Below are 9,555 nucleotides of genomic sequence, written 5' to 3'. Positions count from 1 at the left end.
ATCTGGAGACATTCAGCCCAAAAGTTGGTCCCCAGCGTTGATTAACTCAGGCCAGGGCTTCTAGCCCTTGATCAGTGATGTTTAGAGGTTTCCCGGTTGTTACATTGATTTCTATTGAGTTCTTCCATTGGCTGATCTGCAGCTTCCCAGGTGTTAATTGCTGCCTGCTTCCATGTTACACATTCAATCATGTTACACATTCAATCACTGATTCACTCGCTCTTTCAGGGGCCAGCCTGATACAAGGAAGGGCAGTTTGATTCCTACCCTTGTTAACACTGTTACAATGTATAACTTACTAAAACACATTTAGTTGAAAGTTGAAAGGTGAAGAGTATAAAATATAAGCTACAAATGCCATGGCGCACAAATAGATAAAAATACCAAAATACAAGGGGAGATACAAAATGCGCGCACACAAATTTTAAAACACAATTCCTTATCTTAAAGTGAAAGAGAGAGGAAGGAAGAAAAGGTAGAAAAAGAGAAACATATCCAAAGAAGGGAGAGCAAATGCAGGCAAGAGGAAAAGGGGGCTTTCTGCTACAAAGATGCTCAGAAAGGCTAGGTTTTGTTTTATGAATCTGAATAAGAGATGTACATTTAAGTACAACTACTAAAGAACTAATAGACTATTTTTTGCCTGGTTTGTAGTGTTTTTTTAAAAACGTTTATATATACTCTAGTTAATTAGTACACATTCTAATAGCTATATTTGTTTTTTGCTTTGATCTTAAACTAAATAAAGCCTCTGCTCTGGAAAAAAATATGTTATGTTATATGCGATGAAGTGCCACACCATCCACATCCCCCACTTTAAAATTCCTAAATCTGTTTATGCCCATGAGCAAAGCACTAATTTGCCTATGCTGTTTCTGGTACCTGAGCTGGATGGGTAAATGGCACTGTACTGTGCAGGGTATGCATATCCTCAATATCACATAGAAAGTCTGTGACAGAACAGGGACTGGAACCTATAGCACCTGGTTCTCACACAATTACCTTAACAAGTGCATCTATCCTTTCATGTTGTACTCCATGCTATATTTCCTTCCTACTCAGTCATCCATGGCTCTGCAGACTAGGGTAGTATGCTGAAGGTTTAGAATAAATCACAGATTGGTTGAGATCCATATACAGAAGATTCGCTTTCTGGGTGAAAGTGGAGTGATGGGAGTGGTGTGATCTTATAGCCTCTGTATAGCGCCCACAAAGGAAGAGGCTGGGGTAGGCAGGCTGGTATGCAATCCTTCCTTAATAGTTGAGTATTTTGTTTAAAAACTGAATGCAGCTTCAACAGAGTCAGGATTTCACCTACAGTATCTGTCTGAAATATTTTTGTGTGCTATATATACTTTCATTAACAATCTAATTAATGGGAATGTAATTTTAATTCTTACACAGTTATGGACCTTGTGGAATCCATTTATATTGTGTACAGAGACTATAGTTTGATATTTTTATATTAGAAGTTTTAACTGTCTTGTTCCCTTTATAAGATACCTACACTGACCTAAAATGCCATTATGTGGTAGGCATCTTCAAAACCCTTTGCACAGATAGATAATACCAATATTTAATTTCTGAATTATTTTTGTCATGAAATAATATTAAATTGTATTTTATTTGAAATATAACCAATTATTATTTTAATTATCTGGCAATCAGTGGTGCACCGTTCTAGCACAGAATCAATTGTAGTCTGGTTGGCAGTCAGTATTATTAAATCAAGGCTTGATCAAGTACAGTACTGTATAAGCAGCTTTATAGGTAGGTGCAGGAAGGAATTTTATTCATTCATTCCACTTCACTGCACTGAATAGTCTTCATAACTCTGACCTTCAATTGCTACAAGATGATCAGCTATTGGTCATTTCAGACCACTGCCAACTTTATACATGCTGGGTGCATCTTCACAAGCAATTAATGTACTTATTGCTCCGGAGTTTATTGCTCCTGGGTACACTGTTTGAACATTTGCAATAAGCTCTGGAGTTTATTTGTGTGCAGCATGATGAGCCAGGTTAGAGCTGTCCTGGCTAGCAAGGGGTCTGGGGACAACCCGCAAGCCTGGGACTTCTCCCCCTGGGTCAACGTGCTATGGAGGGGTAGCTGAGGCACGAGGATGCTTCACTGTGGGGCTAGCTGGCAGGAAGCCCTTGCACTGAAGCTCCATCATGCCCCTGAAAGTCAGGGCAGCATCTACTCATGCACTACTACAGCGTAAATTAGATGTGTAATGCTTACTGCGCAACTAATTAGCCAGTCTTGCATAGATGCACCCGCTGAGTAGTACTTTAACCTCCGAGCAATCCCATTGAAACCAGAACGTGGAAAAGGGTCAAGGTAAAATTTTATTTTGCATAATTTAAAAAAAATACTCTAGTGATCTGTGTGTCTGATCTCAAACACTCTCATTTGCTATTACAAACTACAAAATCATCACTGCTATAAAAATCTGTAGTATCTAAGGGAAAAGAGCCAGAAAATATTATATTTAACTTGTCTAATCTTAAAAACACAGGCCCTAGAAAGTAAGTCAGTAATTCCTTAACTTCTTAAGGAACTTCTTGTACCTTAACTTCTTGCTGTAAGCACAAGCATCTACTGGAACAAATGTAATTGCTTTAGTCTCCACTAAGCCAATTGGGAACCTTAGAATCCACTTTGCTGAATTGCTGTTTAGATTGTAAACTTTTTGGTGTAGAGACCATGTCTTTTCCATGTACTATATTCAAGGTTAAGGGCACTGAGTGCCAAACAAATAAATAATAAATATAACAAAAATACTGACACATCCTTGGGCTATTGAAAAGATAGTGACCTGTCATTCTATTTATTTATGTAAGATTTCTAGATTGCATACACTTGATAGCCAGTGCTTTATAGCTTCTCTCAATGTTCATAATGTGTAAATTATTAATATGTATCTGTATTGTAGCCATTATACACAAAACTACCTTTATATCAAGAAACAAGGAAATGACTGTATGTATTTTTTCACTGCGCTTTAATAGTGAAATGTGCTCACATGCTTTGTGCCACTTGCACAAAGCAAATCCAGTACAATACGATTTAGAGAGAATATAAACTATGCTACAATGCTTGCGCTGTTGGAATTCTCACCTGACCGTGCCTTAATGGCTTCTGTGCTTATAGCTTACTTTCTGCTGTTCTTTTGCCTACAATTTAACTTCTGATTCATAGATTCATAGACATCAGGGCTGGAAGGGACCTCGGAAGATCATCGAGTCCAGCCCCCCGCCCAAAGGGCAGGAAGTCAGCTGGGTTCATAGGATCCCAGCAAGATAAGCATCCAGTTTCATCTTGAAGGTGTTCAATGAAGGCGCTTGACCCCCCTCCGGTGGCAGGCTGTTCCAGACCTTGGGGGCTCGGACAGTAAAGAAGTTCTTCCTTATGTCCAGCCTGAAACGAACTTGAAGTAGTTTGTGACCATTCGACCTCGTCATCCCTTGGGGCGCTCTGGTGAACAAACGTTCCCCCAGATGCTGGTGGTCACTCTTGATAAACTTGTAGGTGGCCATCAGATCACCCCTGAGCCTGCGCTTTTTCAGGCTAAAGAGCCCCAGGGCTCTCAGCCTGTCATCGTAGGGTCTGCTTCCCTGACCTCTGATCATGCGCGTGGCTCTTCTCTGGACTCTCTCAAGCTTCTCCACATCCTTTTTGAATTGTGGAGCCCAAAACTGGACACAGTACTCCAGCTGCGGCCTCACTAAGGCTGAGTACAGGGGGAGAATGACGTCCCGGGATTTGCTTGAGAAGCATCTATGGATGCAAGCCAGCGTTTTGGTCGCTTTACTAGCCGCCGCATCGCACTGCAGGCTCATGTTCATCTTGTGGTCAATGATGACCCCCAAGTCTCTTTCTTCCATAGTGCTAGCCAACATAGCACTGCCGAGCCTATAAGGATGCTGCGGGTTTTTTTTCCCAAGGTGGAGAACCTTGCATTTATCGGCATTGAACACCAACGCCGATAAATGTTTATCGGCGTTGAACACCAACGCCGGTGTATGTTCTGATACAGAATTGGAAAGCAGAATTCTTCCCCCTGTGTTTTTTTATCAGGGGGATTGTCATCAGCCGGTTTCCAGCAAAGCGGCTCTACACATAAAAATATATTTACACATTCCTTGCTCTCTTATGAGAACTTTAATAGCTTAGGTATTTTCAACATAATTTACTTTTAAAGTCTCTCCAAATGAAATGTTAATTAATTCTTTTCCCTATACACAGGAGGTGTTAGTTCTTGAATTCCTTTGATTTCAATGTAGGTTGATAAAAAAGAGCAGTTAATGCACATTCATAATTACTTTTTAATTAAATTCTTAGTTGGCTAAATCCACTATATTTTTTGTGTCTGCATACACCTCTGTATAATTTTACCGGATTTAATACTAATTTAAGTACCAGACTGAAAACTCAGGAGACTGAAATAATCTGCCACAGAACAAACATGGCAGATAGGGTGACAGTGCAATGATGCTAGACATGTTTATGTGACAAAACAACCATTACATCTTTTTAGGTACCAGTACATAATAGATAGATACTTTTCTTTTTTCTTATTGAATAAGTTTATATACAAATATCAACTTTATAACACTGTAAACTGTTTTGGTAACTGCTTTCAAGAACTACTGTTGAATAAAAAGGGACCATCATTACTGCAGCTGAAATAATCTGAATTGGGCCATCCTGCCATTATCTACTGTATAAAAATGGCATTAGCTCATGGCTCTGTTAATTTATTTTAATGATTCTAGCTGGGATGTGGAAATCTCATAGAACTTTTAGGAATATGTAGGATAGTTCTGTTGAGTATAGCAGACTCAACTGTATGCTTACTAAATAAAGTGGCTTCCAAAACACCATCATATTCATATTAGACTTAGAGAAACCTAAGTAGAGCTCCTCTGAAGTAGAATTGTAATGCTTCATATACACCTGCCTTATTGTGTTAAAGGAAATGTCCTATAAAAGTGATGCTTCTGTGAGAAAAAAGTATGATAACATTAAGTATGTAATTTATAATAAAATCCAGGATATTCAGGAGTAAAACTGCCAGTCTGTCAGCAAGAAAAAATATCTGGTTTATGAATTGTTGTTATATGGGCAGAATCTTTAAGCCCGTTTGCCCTAGATAAGGACCTGGCCCAAAAATGTGATTCTATTTTTTAAATTGACTAAGAATGGCTAAAAGTCAGTTCCATTTTTGTTTCTCAGCTACTCTGAGATCAAATTTACTAATTTTTCATTAAAAATGGTGTTTCCTAACAATTGGCATTACAGGGACTAGAAAAGATTCTGTGGGCCAAATTCTGCCTCATGCATCCCTACACAATACTATTGTCTTCCAACTCTGACCCACACAGATTTTCAAAAAAGTCTTCCTTTTTAGAGACCAGAATAAGATGCCAAATTTTCAATACTGTTGAGCATGTTGGATACACAGCTGGTGTGACATCTTTCCTGAGTGTCACAATGGAAGGCACGATAAGCACAATGGGTGTTGAACTGTTTTGAAAATTTGGCCATTAGCATATTGGGCTTTTTATATTTCCAGTATGTTTGATTTCTGTCTTCTCAGGTGCTGAACAGGAATAACTCAGAGAAAAATCTGACTGCAACTGGAACTTGGATATCAGTTCTGTTAGCAGTATTTAAGTCAGAATAGAAGCTGGCTCATTTTCTCAGATGTAGCTTTATTGACTTGATACCACTAATAGAAGTAAAAGCCAATACTGTACAAATTATTTTTGTCAGTAGAACAAAGAAATTGGTCTCTGGACTAGAGGGCAGGTTTGTTGAGTAAGATATTGCGATGTTTACAAAGTCACTTTTATGACTATAATCACTTTTTAAAATAGCAGGTAAAAAATGCCACTCCAAGATAACATAAAAAACAGCACAAATGTTCTAGAAGCAATGAATACACCTGATATTTGCCTGACATTTTGTTACAAAAAAAAAAAAAAGAAGTACAAAGGGGAACTTTTATTAAATGTGTATCAGCCAAACAAATACATCTGCATCTATATTTGATGCTGTCCCATACAACATTCCCATAAGCAAACTAGGAAAATGTGGTCTACATGAAATCAAGGTAAGGTGAGTATGAAATGGATTGAAAATTCCAAATTAAGAGTAGTTCACTGTCAGACTGGGATGGCATTTCAATTGAGCTACCAAAGGGGTCTGTCCTGGGCATGTTTCCATTTATTATATTCATTTATATTCCATTTATTATATTATTAACATAGAAGATGCAACAGAGTACACTTATAGAATTTGCAGACAGTAAATCGAGGGGAAAATCAAAAACCTGGAATTCCGTTAGCACAAGTGCAAAGTACTACATTTGGGAAGAAGAGACACACAACCAAAGGAAATGTGCACATGCAAAAATAGGGAGTAACTGACTAGACAACAGTACTACAGAAAAGGGGCTACCAGGAATATAGATGATCACAAACTAAATGAGTTAACAGTGTGATGTTGTTGCAAAAAAGGCCAGTCTCATTTGTGGTGTATTAACAAGAGTGTCGTATGTAAGACACAGGAGGTAATTATTCTGCTCTACTTAGCACTCTTTGAGGCATCAACTGAAGAACTGTGTCCTGTTTTGGGCACTACACTTTGAGAAAGATGTAGACAAACTGGAGACATTCCAGGGGACAGCAACAAGAATGATAGAGGTTCAGAGAGAAGGAGTGAGTTTGTTAAGTCTAGAAAAGAGAAAACGGGGGGATAGACGGAATGACATGCTGAATCTTACAATATGAAAAATACTGTTGTAAAGAGGATGGTGATAAATTATTTCCTGTATCCACTGCAGGTACAGCAAGAATAAATCAGCTCAATTTGCAATAAAGGTTTAGATGAGATATTAAGAAAAACTTTTCAGCCATAAGGGTAGTAAAACACCAGAACAGGGTACTTCGGGAACAGGAGGAATCTCCATTTTTGGAGGCTTTTAAGAACAGGCATGCGTCAAGGACAGTCTAGGTCTATTTGATCTTCTGCCTGTGTACACAGAAGTTGTGAAGGATTTGAAAAACTAAGCCAAAAGGAGCCTTTTTTCCCTTAAATGTTTTAAATAAACATCTGAATTACGCTTTCTGGATGTAGTGAGTCTCAATTTCTCTGTTCCTCATTAGGCAGGAATAAATGGAGACCCAAAGTGTCTCGGAGTTACCTTTTTGCTTCCCATATGTTAAAGAAAAAATGCAGCGGGGTGTGGCCATAACCCCACATTATTAAATCATAATGCATTCCTTTTGGTTATGGAAACTTCCTATACAGAAGACAGCCCGAAAAGACTATTTCTACTTAATTCAAGACTTCTTAATGCTATGTCAGTTTCATAGGCTAGGAACAGATGTTGCATTTGTCCCTGGACAAGTTGTGCCTATGGCTGTCCCAGAAAAAACATATCCTGGGATTGGCACATATATGCATCACCCTTCTAAATGTGGTTTAGTGAGCAGCTGAATGCATCACTGCTTTTATCTGACTCAATGATGAAATCCTGAGACAACTACTCATATGCACTTTGTCATAAATTGTTAGTACTTCTTATCCTGTGAGACTTCTTAGGATTTATCGCAGGACAACAGACACAAATGTCTGAATGACTGCACCTTATCCTGTGATAAAATGTTTATTTAGAGCCACAGAAGCCTTAATATGAAAAGTAATCAGGCCCAGTATACTGTCAAGGAAATCAGTCAGAAAGTGTACCTTTTTAAAATGAAATTTTCTAGTTATTCTTAGAAAAAATTGGTTACTACATTAATTTCTAAAATAGCTTAATAAATAAGAATTGCAACAGCGGTTTTCATCATGATAGAATTTTCCTTTATCCTGGGAACTTTATCTTGACCCTGTGCAAACTTTTATGGCCATAGTACAATGAAGAGAGTTTCAAGAATTGTAATCTTGCATCTTTTTGCCTTTCCCCATTTTCTATCATCATAATCAATGATGATGTTGGCCCAGTTTCCAGAATCATGTCAGGATTCATTCATACTAAAACAGACTGATATTTCCTTAAGAGTGGAACAATGAAAAGAAGATGATTGCTATTACTGCTTGGTATATATACATTATTTATTATGAAATATTTAAATTATTAATTAAGACAATGCCATTTTTGCAAGGGATAGTCATTGCCCTTTAAACGAAATGGGCCACATTCAGTAAGTTTTCAATGAAATACTGGATACATATAAATGAGGAGAGAATTTAGTCTGTCATTTCTTTCTTTAGGATACATAAGCATCACCCTCATATCCTTTCAGAATTATATATTACAATAAACGACAGAGTCAGATCTATTCGAGAAAAGTGCTCCTGTTTTGTTTTTTTTAAATGAAATTCATAAACTAGGAGTTAGGTACAGAACACCTATCAAGGCTGCATGATATTTCTAGCGTACACTATAATATTCTGTTAAAATGTATTTTGTTTTTAGATAAAGATCAGCGTGTTTTACTGATAATGAAAGTCACTCTATGTTCGACATTTGTATCTGGAACTCCAAGAATCAGTATCTCGGGTAGAAACAAGGATCTATTCCAAGAGAAGGCTGGGGGGAGCTGGAATTTCCAGGGGTTTCGTGGAGATCACTTCTACAACCAAAGGCTGATTCTGGTTCAGGGCTGGCTGGGTTGGCTGTGCTATGGTAGGTGCTGGCTGAGGCACTGCATAGCCACTTTGGAAAGAGAAAAGTCAGCACCTGGACAAGCATGTCCTAGCTGTGCCAAAACGCTGGGGACCAGGGATTCCCCCCTGAGATGACATGCAATTAGCTGTAGAGGGAAAAAATGTTTTTTTAAAGAGCCACCTACATGGAAGGCAATGCACCTCTTAGCCCAAAGTTCCCAAACTGTATCAGCAGATTATTGTCATCCTTGAAGACAGAGTCACCAGGGGCAGATCCAGGTCTTGGCAAAGACCGGGGTGCTGCAGGGTGGCTGCACATCCCTCCCAGCCTCCCCGCGCTGGTGCGCGCAGGCTGGGCGCCTCCGAGGACTTTTCCAAGACCCCAAAGCAGCGAAGGATCCCCACTCCCAGCTCAGAGACACGTCCCGTCCTCCCTCCCTCCCGCTCCCCTGCTCACCGCTGTCAGACGCTTCCGACGCAGCCCGGCTGGAGAGGCCCGAGCAGCTGCGAGCTCCCGGGACAGCCGAGAAAGCAGCAGCGGAGCGGAGCGAGGAGGGGAGGGAAGGGTGGGGGAGAGAGGGAGGTGCCTCTGAGCCCCGAGGGGAAGGGCAGGGGAGCCTCACCTGCTCGGCGGACTTGCAAAGAAGTCCCCGGAGGCTCCTCGGTGCGGTGCTGTGCGGCCTGAGAGGGGGCCCTGCCGCCCCGTGCCATTAAAGAAGAAAACCGCGGACAAACCTGCGGCTTTGCCCTGCGAGCAGTGCCCGCGGCGGCGGCGCGAGGCAGGGCGGCAGGCCCGCAGCACCGCACCCGGCCGCTGTCCCTCGGCCAAGGCCCGGGCGGGGGTGCCGGGGGCAGCCCCGCTCCCGGGCT

At 40.3% G+C, this 9,555-nt stretch overlaps 1 protein-coding gene across 12 annotated transcripts in view; it reads right to left on the bottom strand.

Moving 5' to 3' along the window:
* Nucleotides 1-9,549, bottom strand: part of LGI1 (leucine rich glioma inactivated 1) — a 36,738-nt gene extending 27,189 nt beyond the window's left edge. For 5 of the 12 annotated variants that reach the window (XM_014522621.2, XM_025210866.1, XM_014522620.2 and 2 more), the window contains exon 1: nucleotides 9,143-9,549. The gene's annotated coding sequence lies outside the window, so the exon portion shown is untranslated. The other 7 variants (XM_025210872.1, XM_025210869.1, XM_014522622.2 and 4 more) reach the window with 2 other exon arrangements.
* Between the last annotated feature and the right edge of the window lie 6 nt (nucleotides 9,550-9,555).

This window comes from Alligator sinensis, unplaced genomic scaffold (genome assembly GCF_000455745.1).
Source record: "Alligator sinensis unplaced genomic scaffold, ASM45574v1 scaffold472_2, whole genome shotgun sequence".
NCBI lineage: Eukaryota > Metazoa > Chordata > Crocodylia > Alligatoridae > Alligator > Alligator sinensis.
This window is presented reverse-complemented; position numbering and strand designations above follow the sequence as displayed.